This window comes from Artemia franciscana, chromosome 1 (genome assembly GCF_032884065.1).
Source record: "Artemia franciscana chromosome 1, ASM3288406v1, whole genome shotgun sequence".
Lineage (NCBI taxonomy): Eukaryota > Metazoa > Arthropoda > Branchiopoda > Anostraca > Artemiidae > Artemia > Artemia franciscana.
In genome coordinates this window covers 20,607,859-20,634,491 of record NC_088863.1, presented here as the reverse complement: position 1 = coordinate 20,634,491, position 26,633 = coordinate 20,607,859, and the positions used below count along the sequence as shown (strand labels likewise).

General features: G+C 32.9%; 1 long non-coding RNA gene across 1 annotated transcript in view; it reads left to right on the top strand.

Annotated features, from left to right (window-relative positions):
• Positions 1–453: 453 nt before the first annotated feature.
• LOC136026767 (uncharacterized) overlaps positions 454–26,633 on the top strand; it is a 49,842-nt gene continuing 23,662 nt past the window's right edge. The window contains exon 1 of the long non-coding RNA XR_010617419.1: positions 454–1,948. This is a non-coding gene — a long non-coding RNA (uncharacterized LOC136026767). The remainder of the gene's footprint in view (positions 1,949–26,633) is intronic.

The window sequence follows — 26,633 nt, the reverse complement described above, 5'->3', positions numbered from 1 at the left end:
GGGGATATATAAATGACGACGGGGACACAGGGAATATTCGATTGGCAATCACCATCAACAAAGCTCAAGGGTAATCATTAGAAAAATGCGGTATAGATATGAATCCGGATTGTTTTTCCCATGGACAATTATATGTTGCATGTTCCAGAGTCGGTAAACCTGACAATCTATATGGCGACGGGGACAAAGAGGAATATTCGATTAGCAATCACCATCAATACAGCTCAAGGGCAATCATTAGAAAAATGAGGTATAGATCTGAATCTGGATTGTTTTTCTCATGGACAATTATTTATTGCAAGTTCAAGAGCCCGTTAACCTGAAAATCCATTTATATGCACATCCAATGGGACAGCGAAGAATGTTGTATATTCGCAAGTTTTACGTAGTTAAATATATATATATATATATATATATATATATATATATATATATATATATATATATATATATATATACTAGCTGTTGGGGTGGCGCTTCGCGCCACCCCAACACCTAGTTGGTGGGGGCGCTTCGCGCCCCCCCCAAGCCCCCCCGCGCGCGTAAGTCGTTACGCGCCATAATAGTTACGCGCCATTGTAGTTGTGTCCCTATGTCCCACCTGTGAATATAGATATATATATATATATATGGTTTTAACTACGTAAAACTTGCGAATATACAACATTCTTTGCTGTCCCATTGTCTTTGCATATAAATAGATTGTCAGGTTATCCCCCTGTTTCCCCCGGTGTCCCCGTTGTAGTTGTGTCCCTGTGTCCCGGTCGTCATTTATATTCCCTGTGTCCCGGGTCCCGGTCATCATTTGTATCCCGGTGTCCCGGTCTGTATATACATTCGTTTTTTAGTTTTGTTTTTCTCCTTTATTTTTTTCCTTTTTTTTTCTTTTTTAGCTTATTTAGATTTTTAGATTTTTTAGTTTTTTTTATTAGTTTTTAGTTTTTATTTCTTTTTAGTTTTTTTGTCCCGGTCGTCATTTATATCCCCCTGTTTCCCCCGGTGTCCCCGTTGTAGTTGTGTCCCTGTGTCCCGGTCGTTATTTATATTCCCTGTGTCCCGGTCGTCATTTGTATCCCGGTGTACCGGTCTGTATATACATTCGTTTTTTAGTTTTGTTTTTCTCCTTTATTTTTTTCCTTTTTTTTTCTTTTTTAGTTTATTTAGATTTTTAGATTTTTTAGTTTTTTTATTAGTTTTTAGTTTTTTTTTCTTTTTAGTTTTTTTGTAGTTTTTACCTTCTTTTTAGTTTTGTTAATTTTTTTTTTTACTTGTGTCCTGGTCGTCATTTATACTCCCTGTGTCCCGGTGCTTTGTTGATTGCTAATCGAACATTCCTTTTGTCCTGGTCGCTTTCTCTTTGAGTGTCGTCATTTATTTTTTTCTTTTTTAGTTCTTTTAGTTTTTACCTTTTTTAGTTTTTTTTTAGTTTTTAGTTTTTTTAGTTTTTTACCTTTTTTTAGTTTTTTTAGTTTTTTAGCTTTTTTATTTTTTTTATTAGTTTTTAGTTTTTTTGTAGTTTTTGCCTTTTTTTTTAGTTTTTTGTCCTGGTCGCTTTCTCTTTGAGTGTCGTCATTTATTAGTTTTTTCCTTTTTTTTTTAGTTTTTTATTGGTTTTTACCTTTATTTTAGCTTATTTTTCAGTTTTTTCCTTTTTTTTAGTTTTTTTTTATTTTTTATTTTTTTTAGTTTTTTACCTTTTTTTAGTTTTTTTAGTTTTTTTAGTTTTTTAGCTTTTTTACTTTTTTTATTAGTTTTTAGTTTTTTTTTGTAGTTTTTGCCTTTTTTTAGTTTTTTCAGTTTTTTTTTTAGTTTTTTATTGGTTTTTACCTTTATAGTTTTTTTAGTTTTTTAGCTTTTTTATTTTTTTTATTAGTTTTTAGTTTTTTTTGTAGTTTTTGCCTTTTTTTAGTTTTTTCAGTTTTGACGTCACCTAATCCAGTTTTTTCAGGTGACGTCACCTGACACATCCATCCACACATCCATCCACACATCCACAGACAGACAACTTATTTTTATATATATAGATATATATATATATATATATATATATATATATATATATACTAGCTGTTGGGGTGGCGCTTCGCGCCACCCCAACACCTAGTTGGTGGGGCGCTTCGCGCCCCCCCAAGCCCCCCCGCGCGCGTAAGTCGTTACGCGCCATATTAGTTACGCGCCATATTAGTTACGCGCCATTGTAGTTGTGTCCCTGTGTCCCACCTGTGAATATAGATAGATTTATATATGTGTTTCAAACTACGTAAAAATTGCGAATATACAACATTCTTGGCTTTCCCATTGTCTGTCCATATACAAAGCCGTATGTACTAATAATGACGTCATATGCAAACGCTCTTTTTACAAACAAACAAACATGCATACACACAACTCGTTTTTATATAGATAGATAGATAGATAGATACAATACAAATTAACTACGTAAAACTTGTGAATATACAAAAGTCTTCGCTGTCCCATTGTCTGTGCGTATAAATAGATTGTCAGGTTTACCGACCCTCAAAGATGCAACATACAATTGTACATTGGTAAAGCAATCTGTATTAAGATCTATACCGCATTTTTCTAGTGATTGCCCTTGAGCTTTGTTGATGGTGGTTGCAAATGCTAATCGAATTGGGAATTGCAATCTTTTAAATTGAAAAAGCAGATCCGTTGGAATCATGGGAATGCGAGGAATAAGAACAGCCTCACCATCATAAGGCCATGTCAAGATTGTGGCATCTATTAGGTTTTCCATTGTTTTTTTTTTACGGCAAGTCGCGTGCCATTGCAAAGCTTTGGTGGGTTGATATTTCTTAAAAGTATTATTGGTACGCCTATTTTTAGTTGTAGCAGGTGTGGTGGACACCCTGTAGGATCTATGGAATTTAAAAATTCAGATGGATAATTAACCGCTTCATTTGGTTCCGAAATACAAATTAACTGCTTAAAACTTGCGAATATACAACATTCTTCGCTGTCCAATTCTCGCTGCATATAAATAGATTGTCAGGTTTACCGACCCTCGAACATGCAACGTACAATTGTCCATGGGAAAAACAATCAGTATTAAGATCAATACCATATTTTTCTAATGATTGACCTTGAGCTTTGTTAATGGTGATTGCAAATGCTAATCGAATTGGGAATTGCAATCTTTTAAATTGAAAAGGCAGATCTGTTGGAATCATGGGAATGCGAGGAATAAGAACAGCCTCACCCTCAAAAGGCCCTGTCAGGATTGTGGCCTCTATTAGGTTTTCCATTGTTTTTTTTACGGCAAGTCGAGTGCCATTGCAAAGCTTTGGTGGGTTTATATTTCTTAAAAGTATTATTGGTACGCCTATTTTTAGTTGTAGCACGTGTGGTGGAAACCCTGAAAGATCTATGAAATTTAAAAATTCAGATGGATAATTAACCACTTCATTTGGTTCCAAAACTGTGTCGACTGACTTGTAAAGGACTGCCTGGTCTTGAATCTTGGTCAAAACAATATTGTTGATTTCGTGGACGTCTATATTTTTGGGTGCGAGAATCGCTCTTTCACTTAGCCATTTATTATTTTTATAATTTTTTAGAATATTCGGAAAAACTTTTTCAATCAATTCATTTACGTCATTTGGAAACATGAGTTGTATTGTCTGATTTTTGACAAAAAACGCTTAGATTCTGACGTAGTTCCAGTAAGGAAAGTCTTCAATGGCTCTGGTGGTGCAGCCAATAGAGGAAGTTTAACTTTTCCTGAGGCGCAACACATTCCCATTGTTTCACCATTGAATTTCAAGGCCTTGCAATAGGGACAAATTTTAGACATTGTCCCGATTTGAACACATCTACTCAAGCTATAATCATCGACTAGGTTGTACCTGAATGCCAGGCGATAACTTTCAGATTGCTCTGATTCCTCGGCACGCTTTCTTTTCTTACTTTCTCTATCAGCAGCAAGCCTGATTTCTTGCTGTTCTTGTATTTCCTCGGCACGCTTTCTTTTATTACTTTCTCTATCAGCAGCAAGCCTGATTTCTTGCTTTTCTTGTGATTCCTCGGCACGCTTTCTTTTCTTACTTTCTGTTTCAGCAGCAAGCCTGATTTCTTGCTGTTCTTGTAATTCCTCGGCACGCCTTCTTTTTTCACATTCTCTTTTAGCAGCAAGTCTGCTTCTGCGTTGCTCTGGTAGTTCCTCGGCATGCTTTCTGTTCTTTCTTTCTCTATCAGCCTCAAGCCTGTTTCCCTGCTGGTCTTTTGATTCCTCGGCACGCCTTCTTTTTTCACTTTCTCTTTTAGCAGCAAGTCTGCTTCTGCGTTGCTCTGGTAGTTCCTTGGTATGCTTTCTGTTCTTTCTTTCTCTATCAGCCTCAAGCCTGTTTCCCTGCTGGTCTTTTGATTCCTCAGCACGCCTTCTTTTTTCACTTTCTCTTTTAGCAGCAAGTCTGCTTTCGCGTTGCTCTGGTAGTTCCTCGGCACGCTTTCTTTTCTGACTTTCTCTATCAGCAGCAAGTTTTTTGGCATAGACTCTTTGAGCATCTTCATCAGTCATTGTAAACTTAAACATTAATAGATTTCTACGCGAACATATGTCTTATATAACTTGAATGACGTCACCTTCAAAGCAAAAATGACGGCAACTAATTTCATGACGTCAGCCGAAACATGACGTCACCTGATCCACAGTTCCACAGATCCACTGACAGACAGACAACTTATTTTTATATATATAGAAGATAGAAGATAGATAGATAGTATTGTGAAGTTACCAGTTTTTTACTCTTTAAGAAATTCAATCAATTTTCATACTGTGTCTTTTCAAAAATATTTGATTATTCAAGCAAGCCCTTTTTATATATATAGATAGATAGATTTTTGAAGTTACCAGTTTTTATCTTTAAGAAATTCAATCTCTTTTCATACTGTATCTTTTCAAAGATATTTGATTATTCAAGCAAGCCGATTAACAGATAAAGTGTAACAGACATAACAGACAGACAACTTGTTTTTATATATATCGATAGATAGATAGATTTTTGAAGTTACCAGTTTTTTACTCTTTAAGAAATTTAATCTCTTTTAATACTGTTGTCTTTTCAAAGATATTTGATTATTCAAGCAAGCCGATTAACAGACAAAGTGTAACAGACATAACAGACAGACAATTAATTTTTATATAGATAGATAGATAGATTTTTGAAGTTACTAGTTTTTTACTCTTCAAGAAATTCAATCTCTTTTTATACTGTAGTCTTTTCAAAGATATTTGATTATTCAAGCAAGCTGATTAACAGACAAAGTGTAACAGACATAACAGACAACTTATTTTTATATATATACTAGCTGTTGGGGTGGCGCTTCGCGCCACCCCAACACCTAGTTGGTGGGGGCGCTTCGCGCCCCCCCCAAGCCCCCCCGCGCGCGTAAGTCGTTACGCGCCATATTAGTTACGCGCCATTGTAGTTGTGTCCCTATGTCCCACCTGTGAATATAGATATATATATATATATATATATATATATATATATATATATATATATATATATATATATATATATATATATATATATATATATATATATATATATATATATATATATGTTTTTAACTACGTAAAACTTGCGAATATACAACATTCTTTGCTGTCCCATTGTCTGTGCATATAAATAGATTGTCAGGTTTACCGACTCTTGAACATGCAACATATAATGGTCCATGGGAAAACAATCCGTATTCAGATCTATACCTCATGATTCTAATGATTGCCCTTGAGCTTTGTTGATGGTGATTGCTAATCGACCATTCCCTGATTCGCCATCGTCATTTATATATCCCCCTGTGCACCCCGGCGTCCCCTTTGTAGTTATGTCCCTGTGTCCCGGTCGTCATTTATATTCCCTGTGTCCCGGTCGTCATTTGTGTCCCGGTGTTCCAGTCTGTGATTTCTCTTTGAGTGTCCCGGGCGTCATTTATATTCCTTGTGTCCCGGTGTCCCGGTCGTCATTTATATCCCCCTGTGCCCCCCGGCGTCCCCATTGTAGTTGTGTCCCTGTGTCCCTGTCGTCATTTATATTCCCCGTGTCCCGGTCGTCATTTGTATCCCGGTGTCCCGGTCTGTATATACATTCGTTTTTTAGTTTTGTTTTTCTCCTTTATTTTTTTCCTTTTTTCTTTTTTTTCTTTTTTAGTTTATTTAGATTTTTAGATTTTTTTTTTATATTTATTAATATTTTTTTAGTTTTCTTTTTCTCTTATTTTTCAGTTTTTTCCTTTTTTTAGTTTTTTCTTTTTTAGTTTTTAGTTTTTTTTTTGTTTTTTACCTTTTTTTAGTTTTTTTAGTTTTTTTAGCTTTTTTAGTTTTTTTATTAGTTTTTTTTTAGTTTTTGCCTTTTTTTAGTTTTTTCATTTTTTTTTAGTTTTTAGTTTTTTACCTTTTTTTATTTTTTTTTAGTTTTTTAGCTTTTTTAGCTTTTTTTTCTTTTTAGTTTTTTTTGTAGTTTTTACCTTTTTTAGTTTTTTTTCTTCTTTTGTATTAGTGTGAAATAATTCAGACGTCATATGCGGACAAACCCGACGTCACTCGACAGACAGACAGACAGACATAACCCACAAACAACTTATTTTTATATATATTTATTCATATTTTTTTAGTTTTCTTTTTCTCTTTTATTTTTCAGTTTTTTCTTTTTTTTAGTTTTTTTCTTTTTTAGTTTTTAGTTTTTTTTTAGTTTTTTACCTTTTTTTAGTTTTTTTTAGTTTTTTTAGTTTTTTAGCTTTTTTAGTTTTTTTATTAGTTTTTATTTTTTTTGTAGTTTTTTCCTTTTTTTTTCAGTTTTTTTTTAGTTATTAGATTTTTACCTTTTTTTAGTTTTTTTTAGTTTTTTAGCTTTTTTAGTTTTTTTTTCTTTTTAGTTTTTTTTTGTAGTTTTTACCTTTTTTAGTTTTTTTCTTCTTTTGTATTAGTGTGAAATAATTCAGACGTCATATGCGGACAAACATGACGTCACCTGATCCATCCACAGATCCACACACAGACAACTTATTTTTCTTTTTCTCTTATTTTTCAGTTTTTTCCTTTTTTTTAGTTTTTTCTTTTTTAGTTTTTAGTTTTTTTTTTGTTTTTTACCTTTTTTTAGTTTTTTTTAGTTTTTTAGCTTTTTTAGTTTTTTTATTAGTTTTTAGTTTTTTTTTAGTTTTTGCCTTTTTTTAGTTTTTTCAGTTTTTTTTAGTTTTTAGTTTTTTACCTTTTTTTAGTTTTTTTTAGTTTTTTAGCTTTTTTAGTTTTTTTTCTTTTTAGTTTTTTTTGTAGTTTTTACCTTTTTTAGTTTTTTTTCTTCTTTTGTATTAGTGTGAAATAATTCAGACGTCATATGCGGACAAACCCGACGTCACTCGACAGACAGACAGACAGACATAACCCACAAACAACTTATTTATATATATATATTTATTCATATTTTTTTAGTTTTCTTTTTCTCTTTTATTTTTCAGTTTTTTCTTTTTTTTTAGTTTTTTTTTTTTTAGTTTTTTCTTTTTTTAGTTTTTAGCTTTTTTAGTTTTTTTTAGTTTTTTATCTTTTTTATTTTTTTACGTTTTTTCTTTTAGGTTTTTTCTTTTTTTAATTTTTTTAATTTTTAATTTTTTTTTTTAGTTTTTTCTCTTAGTTTTTTTTTTTAGTTTTTTACCATTTTTTTTTTCGAATTACTTTTATCTATTGTCAAAATATTTCGAAATATTTATGCAATTTCCAGTTTTTACATTCTAGTTTGTTTTCTTTTATATATATAGAAGATATAATCTAGCGTAACGGACAGACAACTTATTTTTATATATATAGATAGAAGATAGATAGATAGATTTGTGAAGTTACCAGTTTTTTACTCTTTAAGAAATTTCTTTTAAAAGATATTGGATTATTCAAGCAAGCCTTTTTATATATATAGATAGATAGATGTTTGAAGTTACCAGTTTTTTACTCTTTAAGAAATTCAATCTCTTTTCATACTGTAATTTTTCAAAGATATTTGATTATTCAAGCAAGCCGATTAACAAACAAAGTGTAACAGACATAACAGACAGACAACTTATTTTTATATATATAGATAGATAGATAGATTTTTGAAGTTACCAGTTTTTTACTCTTTAAGAAATTTAATCTCTTTTAATACTGTTGTCTTTTCAAAGATATTTGATTATTCAAGTAAGCCGATTAACAGACAAAGTGTAACAGACAGACAACTTATTTTTATATATATAGATATATATATATATATATATATATATATATATATATATATATATATATATATATATATATATATATATATATATATATATATATATATATATATCTTTATTCACAGTTGGGACACAGGGACAAAACTAAAATGGCGCGTAACTAAAATGGCACGTGCCGACTTTCGCGCGCAGGAGGGCTTCGGGGGGGGGGGGGGGCACGAAGAGCCCCCACCAACAGCTAGTATCTATATATATATATATCTAAATAATCTAATAATCTTCTATATATATATATATATATATATATATATATATATATATATATATATATATATATATATATATATATATATATATATATATATATATATATATATATATATATATATATATATATATATATATATATATATATATATATATATATATATATATATATATATATATATATATATATATATATATATATATATATATATATATATATATATATATATATATATATATATATACTAGCTGTTGGGGTGGCGCTTCGCGCCACCCCAACAGCTAGTAGTTACTAGGTACTAGGTACTAGGTACTAGTTAGTTACGCGCCATTGTAGTTGTGTCCCTGTGTCCCACCTGTGAATAGAGATAGATATAAATATATGTTTTTAACTACGTAAAACATGCGAATATACAACATTCTTTGCTGTCCCATTGTCTGTTTATATAAATAGATTGTCAGGTTTACTGACTCTTGAACATGCAACATATAATTGTCCATGGGAAAAACAATCCGTATTCAGATCTATACCTCATTATTCTAATGATGTGTCCCTGTGTCCCGGTCGTCATTTATATTCCCTGTGTCCCGGTCGTCATTTGTGTCCCGATGTCTCAGTTTGTAATTTCTCTTTGAGTGTCCCGGTCGTCATTTATATTCCCTGTGTCCCGGTGTCCCGGTCGTCATTTGTGTCCCGGTGTCCCGGTCTGTAATTTCTATTCGAACAATCCCTGTGTCCCGGTCGTCATTTATATATCCCGCCTGGGTCCCCGGCGTCCCCGTTGTAGTTGTGTCCCTGTGTCCCGCATGTCATTTATATTCCCTGTGTCCCGGTCGTGATTTGTGTCCGGGTGTCCCAGTCTGTAATTTCTCTTTGAGGTTCCCGGTCGTCACTTATATTCCCTCTGTCTCGGTCGTCATTTGTGTCCCAGTCTGTAATTTCTCTTTGAGTGTTTTTTCTTTTTAGTTTTTTTTTAGTTTTTTACCTTTTTTCTTTTTTCAGTTTTCTTTTTCTTCTTTATTTTTCAGCGTCACTATGAAGTACATATCGACGAACCTTTGTTTTTTTAACTTAAATCTGGTAGGCATTGATGACCTTATCCAAGTCAAAATCCCAAACCCAATCATCATCGCTATCATTTTCAGTTTTGATATGTTTTGACTCTCGCTGTCCAGGTGGATTTTCATCTAACTGCGCGGTTTTGCGTTCTTTAGCCGCAAGCCTGTTTTCTTGCTGTTCTTGTGATTCCTCGGAACGCTTTCTTTTCTTACTTTCTCTATCAGCAGCAAGTTTTTTGGCATAAACTCTTTGAGCAGCTTCCTCGGCTGTTGCCATTGTAGGTTCTTCAGTCATTTTACAATTAAACATTTTTCCGTGAACAAATGTCTTAAATACAGTTAATGACGTCACCGTCAAAGCAAAAATGACGACAACTAATTTCATGACGTCAGCCGACAAAGAAACATGACGTCACTTGACAACTAATTTCATGACGTCAGCCGACACAGAAACATGACGTCACCTGATCCACAGACAGACAGACAACTTATTTTTATATAGATAGATATATATATATTTAAGTTGTATTCCTGTTACACTATCTTCTATATATATATAAAAACTAGCTGTTGGGGTGGCACTTCGCGCCACCTGAACACCTAGTTAGTGGGGGTGCTTCGAGCCCCCCTCCCAAGCCCCCCCCCCCAGCGCGTAAGTTGCTACGCGCCATATTAGTTACGCGCCATTGTAGTTGTGTCCCTGTGTCCCATCTGTGAAAATACATGGATATATATATATATATATATATATATATATATATATATATATATATATATATATATATATATATATATATATATATATATATATATATATATATATATATATATATATATATATATTATATATATATATATATATATATATATATATATATATATATATATGTTTTTAACTACTTAAAACTTGCGAATATACAAAATTCTTCGCTGTCCCATTGTCTGTCCAAGGTTTTCTTTAGTTGTGTCCGTGTGTCCCACCTGTGAATATAGAAAGATATATGTTTTTAACTACGTAAAACTTGCAAATATACAACATTCTTCGATGTCCCATTGTCTGTGCATATAAATAGATTGTCATGCTTACCGACTCTTGAACAAGCAACATATAATTGTCCAAGGGAAACAATCCGTATTCAGATCTATACTGCATTTCTAACGATTGCCCTTGAGCTTTTTTGATGGTGGTTGCTAATCGAACATTCCCTATGTCCCCGTCGTCATTTATATATCCCCCTCTCCCCCCCGGTGTCCCCGTTGTAGCTGTGTCCCTGTGTCCCGGGCGTCATTTGTGTCCCGGTATCCCAGTCTGTAATATCTCTTTGACTTCCCTGGTCGTCATTTACACTCCCTTTGTCCCCGTGTCCTGGTTGTCATTTGTGTCCCGCTGTCCATATCTGTAATTTCTCTTTGAGTGTTCCGGTCGTCGTTTATATTCCCTGTGTCCCGGTCGTCATTTGTGTCCCGGCGTCCCGGTCTGTAGTGTCTTCTTATAATAACTTACAAAGCCTTATATACTTATAATGACGTCACATGCAAACCCACAAACGAACAAATACGCATATATACAACTTATTTTTATATATACAGATATAGTTTCTTTTTTAGTTTTTTTTCTTTTTTAGTTTTTTCTTTTCTTAGTTTTTTCCTTTTTTAGTTTTTATCTTTTTTTAGTTTCTTCTTTTTATTGATTTGTTTTCTTTTTTAGTTTTAACTTTTCTAGTTTTTTTCTTTTTTAGTTTTTTTTGTTTTTTAGTTTTTCTGTTTTTTAGTTTTTTCTTTTTTTCATTTTTTTTTCTTTTTTAGTTTTTCTTTTTTAGTTTTATAGCTTTTTTAGCTTTTTTTAGTTTTTTATCTTTTTTATTTTATTTTTCTTTTTTTAGTTTTTTACCTTTTTCTTCTTTTTTAGTTTTCATTTTCTTCTTTATTTTTTAGATGTCATATGCAAACCCTCAAACATAAAAGAAAACAAACATCCTTTAATTTTTTCTTTTTTGTTCTCTTCTTTTTTAATTTTTTCTTTTTTAGTTTTTTCTTTTTTTTAGTTTTTTAGCTTTTTTTAAGTTTTTTTCTTTTTTTTAGTTTTTTATCTTTTTTTATTTTTTTATTTTTTAATTTTTTTCTTTTTTTTAGTTTTTTTAATTTTTACCATTTGCCTTTTTTTAGTTTTCTTTTTCTTTTTTATTTTTCAGACGTCATATGCAAACCCTCAACACAAAAATACATACAACTTATTTTTAAATATATAGAAGATTGTGTAACAGACATACAACTTATGTATAGAAGATAGTGTAAAAGACATACAACTTATTTTTATATATATAGAAGATAGATAGAAGATAGGTATGTTTTCTCTTCCTTTTTAATTTTTCTTTTTTAGTTTTTTCTTTTTTTAGTTTTTTAGCTTTTTTCGTTTTTTACCTTTTTTTCTTTATAGTTTTTTATCTTTTTTTTATTTTTTTTGTTTTTTTTAGGTTTTTCTTTTTCTATTTTTTTTATTTTTTATTTTTGTCTTTTTTTCTTTTTTCTTTTTAGTTTTTTTCTAGTTTTTTACTTTTTTCTTTTTTCAGTTTTCTTTTTCTTCTTTATTTTTCATACGTCATATGCAAACCCTCAACACAAAAATACATACAACTTATTTTTATATATATTGAAGACTAGCTGTTGGGGTGGCACTCCAACGCCCCGTTGTAGTTGTGTCCCTGTGTCCCGGTCGTCCTTTATATTCCCTGTGTCCCGTTCGGCATTTGTGTCCCGGTTTCCCAGTCTGTAATTTCTCTTTGAGTGACCCAGTCGTCATTTATATTCCCTGTGTCCCGGCGTCCCGGTTATCATTTCTGTCCCGGTGTCCCAGTCTTTAATTTCTCTTCGGACATTCCTTGTGTCCCGGTCGTCATTCATATATCCCCTTTGCCCCTGGCATCCCCGTTGTAGTTGTGCCCCTGTGTCCCTGTCGTCATTTATATTCCCTGTGTCCCGGTCGTTATTTGTGTCCCAATGTCCCAGTCTGTAATTTCTCTTTGAGGGTCCCGGTCGTTATTTATATTTCCTGTTTTCCGATTGTCATTTCTGTCCCGGGATCCTGGTCTGTAATTTCATCAGTTGAAAAACATGACGTCACTCGACAAACAACTTCAAGACGACATACAGCTCAATCCTTATAATGACGTCAGTCGAAAAACATGACATCAGTCGACACACAAACATGACGTCAGTCAACAGACGCACACAAATAACTTATTTTTATATATATAGATATAATCTGGTGTAACAGACATAGTGTAACAGACATAACAGACACAACTTATTTTTATATACATAATAGCTGTTGGGGTGGCGCTTCGCGCCACCCCAACATCTATTTGGTGGGGGAGCTTTGCGCCCCCCAATTCCCCCCACGCGCGTAAGTCGTTAAGCGCCATATTAGTTACGCGCCATTGTAGTTGTGTCCCTGTGTCCCACCTGTGAATATAGAAAGATGTGTCCCCGTCTTCATTTATATATCCCCTTGTACCCCCCGGCATCCCCGTTGTAGTTGTATATTTCCTGTGTCACGGTCGTCATTTTTGTCCCGGTGTCCCGGTCTGTAGTGTCATCTTATAATGACGTCATATACAAAGCCTTATGTACTTATAATGACGTCATATGCAAACCCACAAACAAACAAACATGCCTACAAACAATTTATTTATATATATAGATTTAGTTTCTTTTTTAGTTTTTCTTTTTAAGTTTTTCTTTTTTTAGTCTTGCAGCTTTTTTTTATTTTTTTAGCTTTTTTTTTTTTTAGTTTTTTACCTTTTTTATTTTTTTTGCTTTTTTAAAAGTTTTTTCTTTTTTTAGCTTGTCCTTAATGATTGTCCTTGAGCTTTGTTGATGGTGATTGCTAATCGAACATTCCCTGTGTCCCAGTCGTCATTTATATATCCCCTCAGTGTACCCCGGCGTACCCGTTGTAGTTGTGTCCCTGTGTCCCGGTCGTCATTTATATTCCCTGTGTCCCGGTCCTTATTTGTGTGCCGGTGTCCCAGTCTGTAATTTCTCTTTGAGTGTCCCGTTCGTCATTTATATTCCCTGTTTCCCGGTCGTCATTTGTGTCCCGGTCTGTAATTTCGTCAGTCGACAAACATGACGTCAGTCGACAAACAACTTCATGACGGAATAATGCTCAATCCTCATAATGACTTCAGTCGAAAAACATGACATCAGTCGACAGACAAACATGACGTCAGTCAACAGACAAACATTTATTTTTATATTTATAAATATAGATATAGTTTCTTTTTTAGTTTTGCAGCTTTTTTAGTTTTTTTTTAGTTTTTTTTTTAGTTATATCGGTAGCATACATTATAACAGCTAGTTTGGCTATAGTTTTGTAACTCGATCATATAATTTGAATGTTTGTTTTTTCTTTAAAAAAAGACTGGATACTCGAATATTTTTGCAGTTTATAAGTTTATTTATAAGTTTTGAAAATTTTAGGAAATATAAATATGTTTTAGTAAAATGTAGTTTCGAATGATTTATTTAAAAAATGTTTTCTGGGACATATAGACTTTATGAAATCTCTCTGTTACATTCAATTTTCTTGTGGCTTGAATTGGTATAAAATGACATCATAAAATTTTCTAAAAATACAATAGAAAACTTTTTGTCTGCTACACCTGTTTGCAAATAGGCTATTATGAGAACATGTATTTGAACAAAAGATGTTGTTATAAGCGAAATTTTAAGAACTATGAGTACTTTGATAAAACAACTATGCATTATGATTTCAATTGTAAACTTTTTCAAAGACTATTACAAAGAGGAAAATGTTTATGGCTTTTTCATAGTTTGGATACCAAGAGACTATGCAACTTTTAGAAATATTATTTTTTCTAGGTTGCAGTAGTAGCTAGCACCCTAGTAAGAGACGATCAAACCCCATAGTAAAAACTACAATAGCCTATAAGTCCTAAGAATAGAGTCAGATCAAAACAAAAAGTATATTATTAACCACCTTGTTTGAAACCTCTATATAAGAAAGTTACCGTCTCTCGGCATGAATAACAAGGAAAACATATTGGCTTGAAAATCAAGAAAAATGGCTGTAACCAAGATATTCTGCATATAGGGGAACTTTTTCTTTTCTTTTCCTCCGCAGATATCTGAGAGTTAGAACATCCTAGAGAGCTGTTTAATGGCTAATTATAAAGACAATTGATGGGGTTAAAAATATTTTGTTATTAATTTTTTTTAATAAAATCAATTTGTTGCGAAAACTGGATTTTTGTTTAACGCTTTAGTAGCAAATGGTAATAACATCATCTCGTATAGGTGGATCAAAGTTCTAGCTTCTTCTTAAGATTCAAAAGAGATCAGATTGCAGTCAACCCCCCCCCCCTCAACTTTCCCTCCCAAATGCTTCCAACAAAAATATCGAGATAGTCATTTTGTTCAAAATTGTTCTAAGGCAAATAATTATTGTTCAATGTTTGATAATTCTCCCTCTATACTTGGGGTAACGGCTATAAATTATGCTAGTTGTCCAATGTTACATCGGAATTACAGTTTTAAAGAAAAGGTGCTCATCTAAGCTTTGAAGGGTCTTCAATCAATCAGGAATGGAAAGTTCTTGTTCCTTTCTCAAGTTCCCTTTTTAAGAGTCAAAACTGATTGGAGGGGAACCGCCACTACCCCCTTCCTACGCCAGCCGATTCCCAAACAAATAAAATCGAAATTTTGAATATTTATTTTTAAAGTTGAAAGGCCCAGTAGCCATGTCTTTGAGCTATCCAGCCCCCTCCCCCTACCAAAGCCCATGGGGCATGAGCTGCAAGTTATACAATTTCTCCCTTGTTTACATACCATATTTACTATTGAGAAAGGTCAGCAATATTTGGCCTGCAGTTTCATAAAAGATGAAGAAAAAAAAATTTCATAAAAAATGGATTTTGATACCAACAGTTACATGAAAAGAATCGCATTTTAATGCTGATTTTAAATATATAAGTTCCATCAAGAATCCGAAACAAAAACACTCGTTCCTGTCCAAAAACGGTACCGTTATGCAAAACAATGTCTCTTTGATACGCATTTGAAAACCGAATAAGTATAGGACGTAGATTCGATTTTTATGGCAGTCTGAAAACATCCTGTAAATTGTGAGGCCAGATTTTACTTTAGGGAACTATTTTTGTAAGATAATGCTCTGACTTTTCTTTGAAATATATATTGGCTCTGCTTTTCTGCAACCCATAAATTGCTATATTCTTCCTTCGAGTTTCCTTCTCGAGAATTCATATACAGGAGTCCTGGAGTGTACGTAGTTTCTTTGTGTTTTGTACTCTAGTTTCTACTTCAGACGTTTCTGATTTCATTACAGTCGTTTCAACTCTTAATTCATTTGACAAATGTTGTATTGCTCCGCTTGCTGAATTCTGAGCCTCTTGCAGGATATTCAGCTTCGACCCCATTGCTTTTAACTTTTTGGATAATCCCTGAATCGATGCTAAAATAACCTCTGTCGTCTCGTAGGCTAATAGTTTAAGCAGAAACAGAAACTTACACGAAAGCGGGTTTATTTGTGATCCTACTGTTTCCAATAACTCCTGTTTGTCTTTGCAAGTTTACTGTTTTTCAGGTGGGATAAATGTCTGAATATCAATAAATCATACTTTTTGCGTTTATCTTTAATGGAAAATACAGATATGGGCATAACATGTTTTGATTTAGTTCAACATTTTCCTCAATATTTTCGGAACAGGTCAATTGAATGTTCTTCATCTTTTATGAAACTGCAGGTCAAATATTGCCGACCTTTCTCAATAGTAAATATGGTATGTAAACAAGGGAGAAATTGTATAACTTGCAGCTCATGCCCCATGGGCTTTGGTAGGGGGAGGGTGCTGGATAGCTCAAAGACATAGTAGTGGTGGTTGCCCTCCAATCAGTTTTGACTCTTAAAAAGGGAACTTGAAAAAGGAACAAGAACTTTCCATTCCTGATTGATTGAAGCCCCTTCAAAGCTTAGATGACCACCTTTTCCTTAAAACTGTAATTCCGATGTAACATTGGACAACTAGCATAACTTATAGCCCTTACCCCAAGAATAGTGGGAGAATTATCAAACATTGAACAATAATTATTTGCCTTAGAACAATTTTGAACAAAATGACTTTCTCGATATTTAGTTGGAAGCATTTGGGAGGGAAAGTTTAGGGGGGGGGGTTGACTGCAATATGATCTCTTTTGAATCTTAAGAAGAAGCTAGAACTTTGATCTACCTATACGACATGATGTTTTTACCATTTGCTACTACAGCGTTAAACAAAAATCCAGTTTTCGTAACAAATTGATTTTATTAAAAAAAAAATTAATAACAAAATGTTTTTAACCCCATCAATTGTCTTTATAATTAGCCATTAAACAGCTCTCTAGGATGTTCTAACTCTCAGATATCTGCGGAGGAAAAGAAAAGAAAAAGTTGCCCTATTTGCAGAATATTGTGGTTACAGCCATTTTTCTTGATTTTCAAGCCAAGATGTTTTCCTTGTTATTCATGCCGAGAGACGGTAACTTTCCTATATAGAGGTTTCAAACAAGGTGGTTAATAATATACTTTTTGTTTTGATCTGACTCCATTCTTAGGACTTATAGGCTATTGTAATTTTTACTATGGGGTTTGATCGTCTCTTACTAGGGTGCTAGCTACTACTGCAACCTAGAAAAAATAATATTTCTAAAAGTTGCATAGTCTCTTGGTATCGAAACTATGAAAAAGCCATAAACATTTTCCTCTTTGTAATAGTCTTTGAAAAAGTTTACAATTGAAATCATAATGCATAGTTGTTTTATCAAAGTACTCATAGTTCTTAAAATTTCGCTTATAGCAACATCTTTTGTTCAAATACATGTTCTCATAATAGCCTATTTGCAAACAGGTGTAGCAGACAAAAAGTTTTCTATTGTATTTTTAGAAAATTTTATGATGTCATTTTATACCAATTCAAGCCACAAGAAAATTGAATGTAACAGAGAGATTTCATAAAGTCTATATGTCCCAGAAAAACATTTTTAAAATAAATCATTCGAAACTACATTTCACTAAAACATATTTATATTTTCAAAAATTTTCAAAATTTATAAATAAACTTATAAACTGCAAAATTATTCGAGTAACACAGTTTAGCAGCTCCAGTCTTTTTTTAATGAAAAAACAAAAAAAAATCAAATTATATGATGGAGTTAAAAAACTATAGCTAAACTAGCTGTTATAATGTATGCTACCGATATAACCGAAGACCGTGTAGCTATAATTGTCAAAGATAATTGTAAAAACGAAATATGCATTTTATAATTCTATTGCTTATACTAACCGAATTTTCCTTGGTTAGTGCCAGTTCATGTAGGTACACTGGTAACACTGAAACAGAACAAATTTGCCATTCAGTTAATGTAGGTGCTGTTGAATTATTAAAAGTCGAAGAGCATAATCCCGATTCTGTGTGGCTCAGGGAAAATTATAATTCGTACAAAATAAAAGTCGAAAAAGTCTTCAGTCCGCCCCCTTTCGGGTATCTTACCTTAGATGATATTGTTTGGATTGACGGTAAAACATATCTAAGCAGCTCGATGGACTTAACTGTTGGAAATAGTTATGCTGCTGCTACACTCATAGGATATAATAATACAGGACATGCTGCAAGAAAATTAAGATATTGCATCACTTGGCACCAAAAATGGAATAATCTTAGTGATGAGCAAAGAAAGTATTTGCATGACGTACGGAACAATTGCAGGAACGGCATTTCGTTTCCTAAGGCTGAGGTTACCTTTAGTAGTTCTGGGGCTACTGGGGTTACTCGGGTTGACATCTTTGTTGCAGCCGTAGCTGCGATGGTGGTTGCAGTTACATTTATGACCTAGCAGGTCCCATTGGAATAGAAAAAACTGAAATCCTCCGTATATGATGTCGGATTGAAATACAAATTTAGCCACTGCCACCGGTTTGGCCAAAAACCCTAAAGAGAAGACAATATCCGTTTTAATTTCAAGCAATTAAGTCAGTATGTTCATCTAAGGATTTTTCTTTTGCAAATTATGTTCTAGTCTCCATAGGGAACGGGCGGGGTCAGCTGTGTTCCTCGTAATATCTGCTCGTTTTGAATTTAACTCAATTATTTATTGTAAAATCTATTCGTTCTGTGTTTCAGTTATATATTGATGGGGATCTATGGTGGTTGTACTGTTGGGAAATTATTTGACTTTATTTGTACATATATATTCTCTGAGGCCAAACTGACTCTTATACACAATAATGGTAGAAACTATGGTAATAATGGTAAAAATAATGGTATAAAATGGTAAATAATGGAATAATGGTAAGAAACTTACCTAAGCATGGATGGCAGGATTTTCTTTAAACGATAATTTCGTTTTTTTAAAAATCTTTTTAGTTTTTTACCTTATTTATTTTTTTTAGTTTTTTTTTTAGTCTTTTTTTAGTTTTTTTCTTTTTAGGTTTTTTCTTTTTTAAGTTGTTTTCTTTTTTAGTTTTTCTTTTTTTAGTTTTTTTTTTCTTTTTTTGTTAGTTATTTATTTTTTTTATATTTGTATTTTTAGTTTTTCTCATTTTTTGTTTCTCTTTTTTTATTTTTTTTATTTTAAGTTTTTTTTAATTTTCAGTTTTTTTCTTTCATTTCCTTCTTTATTTTTCATATGCAAACCCTCAAACATACAAAAAAAAAACATGCTATAATTTTTTTTCTTTTTTGTAGTTTTTTCGTAGTTTTTTTAGCCTTTTTTTCTTTTTAGTTTTTTACCTTTTTTTTCGCTTCTCTATCGTATCAATGGCAAAATTGAATATATAACTCTTGTCCTCTACAAACAATTTCCTACCACGCAATTCAGCCTCTTTTCCCGCTGATTTTACTGCCTCAAGGGCAAATTTAATTTTCTTTCCCGCAAGTAATTCCCATTATGTGTAGGCAGGCGTAATCAAAATTTTTACGACTTTCTTTGTCCATCTGACTAGCGCTCTATTCCATTGAGGGGGATTCCCCCTCGAATCCTAATGTGGACAAAATCTTTGGAATGTCCCGGTCGTCATTTATACAATGGTTTATTTTTAGCATTCCACGTGTAATACGAAGGCACTTCAGTATACAGCAGTTTTTTTGCAAAAGAATCATTTTGACATAACGAAAAGAAAGCAGTTAACGTTGTATCCTATGGATTCAGGGCCCTTTGTTGTACGTTAGATTCCGAAAAATAAACACGTTGACTATTCTGTAAATGTACCGCTAAGTGTACAACACCTGGACTTCGTTCATGTATCGGAAATGAAAGAATTCGCCAAACTTCCATCCGAAAATTCCATTTAAATGGAAATTAAACTGACTTTTTAAATCTTTTATAATTTAATTTATACCTTCAAAGAAGGCTGAAAAAGGATTGAATAAAAAAAAATTAAGCTTTCAGGAAATAAAAGTCAATATTAATTTCTATACCAATACAAAAGATAGTGACTTAAAAAAAAACAATTTGGAAAAGAAAAGAGTTCAAAAGTATTATATTAGATCGAATCAACGTTTCAATCTTACTAGATTTAATTAAAAAAGGAAACCACTTGCGACAGGATAGTAATAATTTTTAACACACGTGAATAATCAATAGGTGGTTGAAGTAAAAGATCCAAAAAAATATAAAAAAATAATAATAACAATTTGCCAAGAAAACAAATTTCATGATACGGAAACAAACAAATGAGATGCATAAGTAAAGCCTAAATTAACTATTGGGTCAATTGAAACGAAGGATCTTCGATTATCAGTTTTGTTAATCATGTTCTTGCGTTATTAATCTGAAATGTTCTCAAAAAAAGTCATGAAAGAAAAGTAAAAAGCAAAGCAAAAACATAAAACGACCAGAAATAAACCTATATAATAAGTAAAATTTAATACCAACAGCAATGACTATAAATAAAAAATGGTTCCTTAAACGGACAGAAATTAAAATGAACAATCACGACATACTTAAAAATAACAGATATTACTATGGGCGAATAAATAAAACCTAAAAAGAAAAGAACTTTCAATATATAATCTAGTCAACCCTAATAATTTAATAAAAGTCAACCCTATAATATACATTAAATAAAAGTTAACAGTTTTCTTGTATTTTTCAACATCCCTGAAAAATTAAAAACTACTCAAACATAAAGGAGTTGTTACTTTACAAATAATTATGTAAATTTTCATTCTGTAAATTGTTTTAAATTTTCATCAATAGTTTCTTCCTTTTCCAATGTATTCAAATGTAAAGAACATTAACTGGTGAATTACTTATTGATTGCAAATACAAAATATTGCTTCATAACCATTGAAGTAGTTGGTATCAGAAATCACCTATGTTATTTTAAAGTTAGTCTTGAATTTTTGGTTTTTTAAAATTAAATTATTATTCTTTTTTAATTGACAAAGTCTTATTATTTGTCAATTGTAGACATGTTAGTAAAGTTTTGTATCCAGCTTTTTTGCTTAAGAACTAAAACACTGGACTGCAAAATTTGAATATTCATGCAAAATCTGAATATTCAGACGAAGCATTCGATAAGCCTACTTTTGAATATTTTTTTGTTATTATTATATCTATACTATAAAAACCAAAATGGAGGGGAAGTTACAATCATACTGATTGAAAGTCTGCATAATTTTTTTTCTTCTATGGGATATAAATAATCCTATTCTCCATCCTGAGAACACCCTTTAATACAGGTGTCTTAATCTTGTATTACATTTAAAGAATCTGTTCACGTTCTGATTTGATATAAGCGTCGTTGTTTTACTATATATCCTTTTACGTTTAAAGCTGATCAAAAAAAAAAAAAAAAAAAAAAAACAAGACCTAAGAGCTCATATGGCACTTGTGACGAGGCAAGAAGAGCTAAGAGCCAAGAGCTCATATGGTATGAGCTCTAACAAAATCCTAAGAATCAATAGATATATTTAAAAGAAAAATCAGAGGCTTAATGCCGGTCAGGATTTAAAATAAGAGCTCTGAGTCACTATGTCCTTCTAAATATCAAAATTCATTAAGATCCGATCACCCACTCTTAAGTTATAAATACCTAATTTTTTCTAATTTTTCCTCTCCCTTTAGCCCACCAGATGGTCGAATCCGGGAAAACGACTTTATCAAATCAATTTTTGCATCTCCCTGACAAACCAACAAATTTTCATCGTCTTAGCACGACCAGAAGCACCAAACTCGCCAAACCACTGAACCCCTCTCCCCAACTCCCCCAAAGAGAGCGAATCCAGTACGGTTACGTCAATCACGTACCAAAGGCATTTGCTTGTTCTATCCACCAAGCTTCATCCCGATTCCTCCACTCCAAGTGTTTTCCAAGATTTTCCCCTCCAACTCCCCCCAATGCCAAAAGATCTGGTCGGTGTTTGAAATAAAAGCTTCGAGATACGAATTCCTTCTAAATATCAAATTTCATTAAGATCCGATCACCTAACGTAAGATAAGAATGCCTCAATTTTCACGTTTTCCAAGAATTCTGGTTTCCCACTCCAACTCCCCCCAATGTCAAAAGATCTGGTCAGAATTTAAAACTAGAGCTTTAAAGCACAAGATCCTTCTAAATATCAAATTTCATTATGATCTGGTCACCCTTTCGTAAGTTACGAATACCTCAATTTTCAAAATCACCCCCCCCAACTCCACCAAAGAGAGCAGATCCGGTCGGGTTATGTCAGTCACGTATCTTAGACTGGTTTTTATTCTTCCCATCCAGTTTCATCCTGATCTCTCCGCTTTAAGTATTTTCTAAGATTTCTGGTCCCCCCAACTGCCCCCCCCCCCCCAATGACGCTGGATCCGGTTGAGATTTAAAATAAGAGATCCGAGTTGCGATGTCCTTCTAAATATGAAGTTTCAAGAAGATACAATCACTCCTTCGTAAGTTAAAAATACGTCATTTTTCTAAATTTCGGAATTTTATATATATATCTATATATATATATATATATATATATATATATATATATATATATATATATATATATATATATATATATATAAATACGTTGTATGTATGTTTGGCGACTGACTTCATTATAAGGATTGAGAATTATGATGTCATTTATGTATTTTGTATGTTTGTATATGACGTCATTATAAGTTGACGTCATTATAAGTATATAAGACTTTGTATAAGACGTCATTATAAGCATATAAGGGTTGCGACTAAAAGACAATATTTAGTATAAATCCTACAATGCCAGAAGAAACAACCGAGGAATCAAATCGTGCGACAAATTTTAGTATAAATTCTACAATGGCAGAAGAAACAGCCGAGGAAGCTGCTCAAAGAAAAGTTAATGCCAAAAGGCTTGCAGCTTAAAGAAAAAGTAAGAAAAGAAAGCGTGCCGAGAAATCACAAGAACAGCGTGAAAACAGGCTTGCGTCTCAAAGAGATATTACCAAAAAAACGTGTAACAAAAGAAAGCGTGCCGAGGAATCACAAGAACAACGTGAAAACAGGCTTGCGTCTCAAAGAGAAATTACCGAAAACCGTGACGAGGAATCACAAGAACAACGTGAAAACAGGTTCACGGCTCAAAGAGATAATGCCAAAAGAAAGCATGCCGAGGAATCATAAAAACAGCGTGAAAAAGGTATAAATTGATAGATCCATCCACTAAGAAACAAACGGATAAGAAATGCAGTGCAATAAATTATTGTTCCTATAGAGTAATCATTCGTCACAATGAAGAAAATAATATTTTAAAATGCCGTCAATTGTTTCACCAATACATCGTTGATATGTATGTAAAGATTGAATCAGAACATTCGCTATTTATCCGTCTGAATCAGACAAAGCTCTGCTAGGAACGATACATTGATTTGCGAGATGCAGTTGTAAATGACGGTAATGCCACTAACGTTGGAAGATTAACGATTTTACCTTCATCATATGCTGGCAGTCCCCGTCATGTGCATGAATATTCTCAAGATGCTATTGCGTATGATCTTCTCTTCGGTCGTCCAGATTTATTTATTACATTTACATAGAGTCAATCTTGAGACGAGATACAGCAGCTTTTACTTCAAGGACGATCGGCAGTTCATAGATATGATATTACGGCCCGTGTCTTCCGGCAAAAGTTGAAATCACTGATAAACAACATAGTAAAACATAAAGTGTTTGGGTCAGTGCGATGCTGGATGTACTCAGTGGAATGGCAAAAACTAGGTTTGACACACGTACATATTTTAATCTGGATACATGATAAAATTACTTCTAATGAGATTGACGATGTGATTTTTGCTGAAATACCTGATAAAAAAATCACCATGCATAGCCAAAGGAAGGTGCACAAAGCAATATCCATGACTTTTAGTACCCAACACAGTTACAGGTAATGATGGTTACCCACTATATAGAAGAAGATCTACTGAAGATGGCGGTAAAACAGCAGTAATAATGAAGCATAACTTTACCACCATCGAAGTAGATAACCAGTGGGTTGTTCCGTATTCACCTTTATTATCAAAAACATTTATTGCTCACATAAACGTTGAATACTGTAACTCCGTAAAGGCAATCAAATACATATGTAAATACGTCAACAAAGGCAGCGACATGGCAGTTTTTGGCTTGCAATCCAAAATCAGTTACATCGAAGAAATCGCACAATATCAGGCTGGAAGATACATAAGCAGTAATGAAACTATTTGGCGAATTTTTTCATTTCCGATACATGAACGAAGTCCAGCTGTTATTCAGTTAGCGGTACATTTACAGAATGGACAACTTGTTTATTTTTTGGAATCGAACATGCAACAAAGAGCCCTGAATCCACCGGGTTACAACGTTAACTGCTTTCTTTTCATTATGTCAAAATGATTCTTTTGCAAAAAAACTGCTGTATACTGAAGTAGCTTGGTATTACACGTGGAGGGCTAAAAAGAAATCATTGGAACTCGAAAACAGGGTAAGTCAGTCGATGGCCAACCTACCATCTTCAAAGTTACCACGATAGGAAGACTCTAAACCATTCACCCCAATCAACATGAATGCTTCTTTCTCCGCCTGCTTTTGGTGAATGTACCCGGTTCGACGTCCTTTGAGTATTTGAGAACTGTAAACGGTACTATACATGACACTAACCGTAGTGTATGCCAAGCTCTGAATTTATTGGAGAATTACCAACACTGGGATAACTGCATCAATGACGCGTGCGAAACGTCAACTCCAAGTCAAATTCGTGCATTGTTTAGAATCATACTAACATCTTGCTCTCCTTCAACTCCTACAGAGTTATGGGAGAAATATAAATTGAAAATGGCCGAGGATATACTCCATCGAATACGGTTAGAGACGTCAGATATGACCTTTGATTTTACAAACGAAATTTATAACTAAACTTTAGTTATTATTGAAGATTTGTGAGAATGTATGGCAAACAAACCTCTTCAGAATTTGGGAATGCCTTCACCTAATCGTAACGCTGCTGTTTCGACATGTGTAGAACTGGATCGTGAATAAAGTTATAACACGAGTGATCTATTGTCGTATGTACAAAATATTATTTCTAACTTAACGTCTGAGCAAAAAGACATTTATGATAAGACAATGCATTGTGTAGATAACAACGTTGGAGAAATCTTCTTTTTGGATGCGCCAAAGGTACTGGTAAAACGTTTATGATAAAATTTATTTTTATTTTTCGTTATTTTTTCATTCTTATTTAGTTATTTTTTTTCGTTATTTTTCCATTTTAATTTTTAGTTTTAGTTTTTTTGTGGGGAGGACAGAAAGCTGGGAGAAGGGCATTGGGGAGCCCTTGGAGGTATGACATGGATGATCATATATTTCTCTAAAAATAATTATTGATATAAGCGCTCATTCTCATGAACGTGATAGTACAAGCAGTTACACTATGCCTTTGTTAATATATGTTGTCAAGTAAAGTTCAGTACTATATAATAAATTCTATTAGTCCAATTTGAATTCAAATAAAATGGTTGACTTAATTGGTCATTCCTTGGATTGTGTCAATTCTACCATTTCATTCGAATTCATATAAACTGGTTTACTAAAGTGGTCATTCCTCTTACTCAGTGAAGGTCGAATATATGCTAATCATGTACATCCAAGTATATGTACTAAAGAGGCCATTTCTTTTACTCAGTGAAGGTTGAAAAAATATGTTAATTATGACCAGACAGATATTAGTAAATTGGTCATTCCTCTTATTCAGGGAAAGTTGAATATATGTCAATCCTGTCCTAAGAGGAATATTTAGGTCATTCACTGGATCTTGTTACTAGGTAAACCGGTTATTCAAATTTTTTACTATTACAGTTATGCAAAACTAAATTCGCGTAGGAGTAATTAGGGCTATACTACTGTCATACTCAAAATGTTCAGAAAGTAGAGTATGGCAAAATGGCTAGTATCAGTACAACCGCAACGTTCTGGACTTACAGTGGGGGGAAACGGCTAGGAACGTTTATTTGTAGGGAAGATATATTATTGTAAGAAAATTCTTTATAGTAGACTTCAGGAGTTTTTACTTTTGTTCTAGAAAATTTTATTTTGTGTCTCAAAATAAAGGGGTTAATGGTCAGACACAATATGTGTGGATGTGGCTCTGTTCTGTTTCTAATCGAATCCGTAAACGAAAAATGACGGGTTCGGCATTAAGACAAGAAAAACACATGCATCTAGTCTTAGAAACAAGACTCGGGTACATTATCCAGGGAGTAACCCCCTGAAAAACGGCTAGTGTAGCGACAACGGTGCCACACAAAACCCCTAACGATAGGTTTGGGGAGTAAAATTTCTGTCATGACTTAGAATATAGCTACACTAGCGCCACGAAAACTCATAGTGACAGGTTTAGGAACTAAAATATATGTTAAAAAGCATCGTGGCTATCTCTACTGTAATAATAAATTGATTTGTTGTTGCCCCTGTTTCAATTTTTCTGCTTAAGTATTAAAATCGCAGATTGTAATTGAAATTTTGAATAAAATGTGAATATTTGTTTAACATTTTCGATGTGGAGTACTTTTTATTAGTT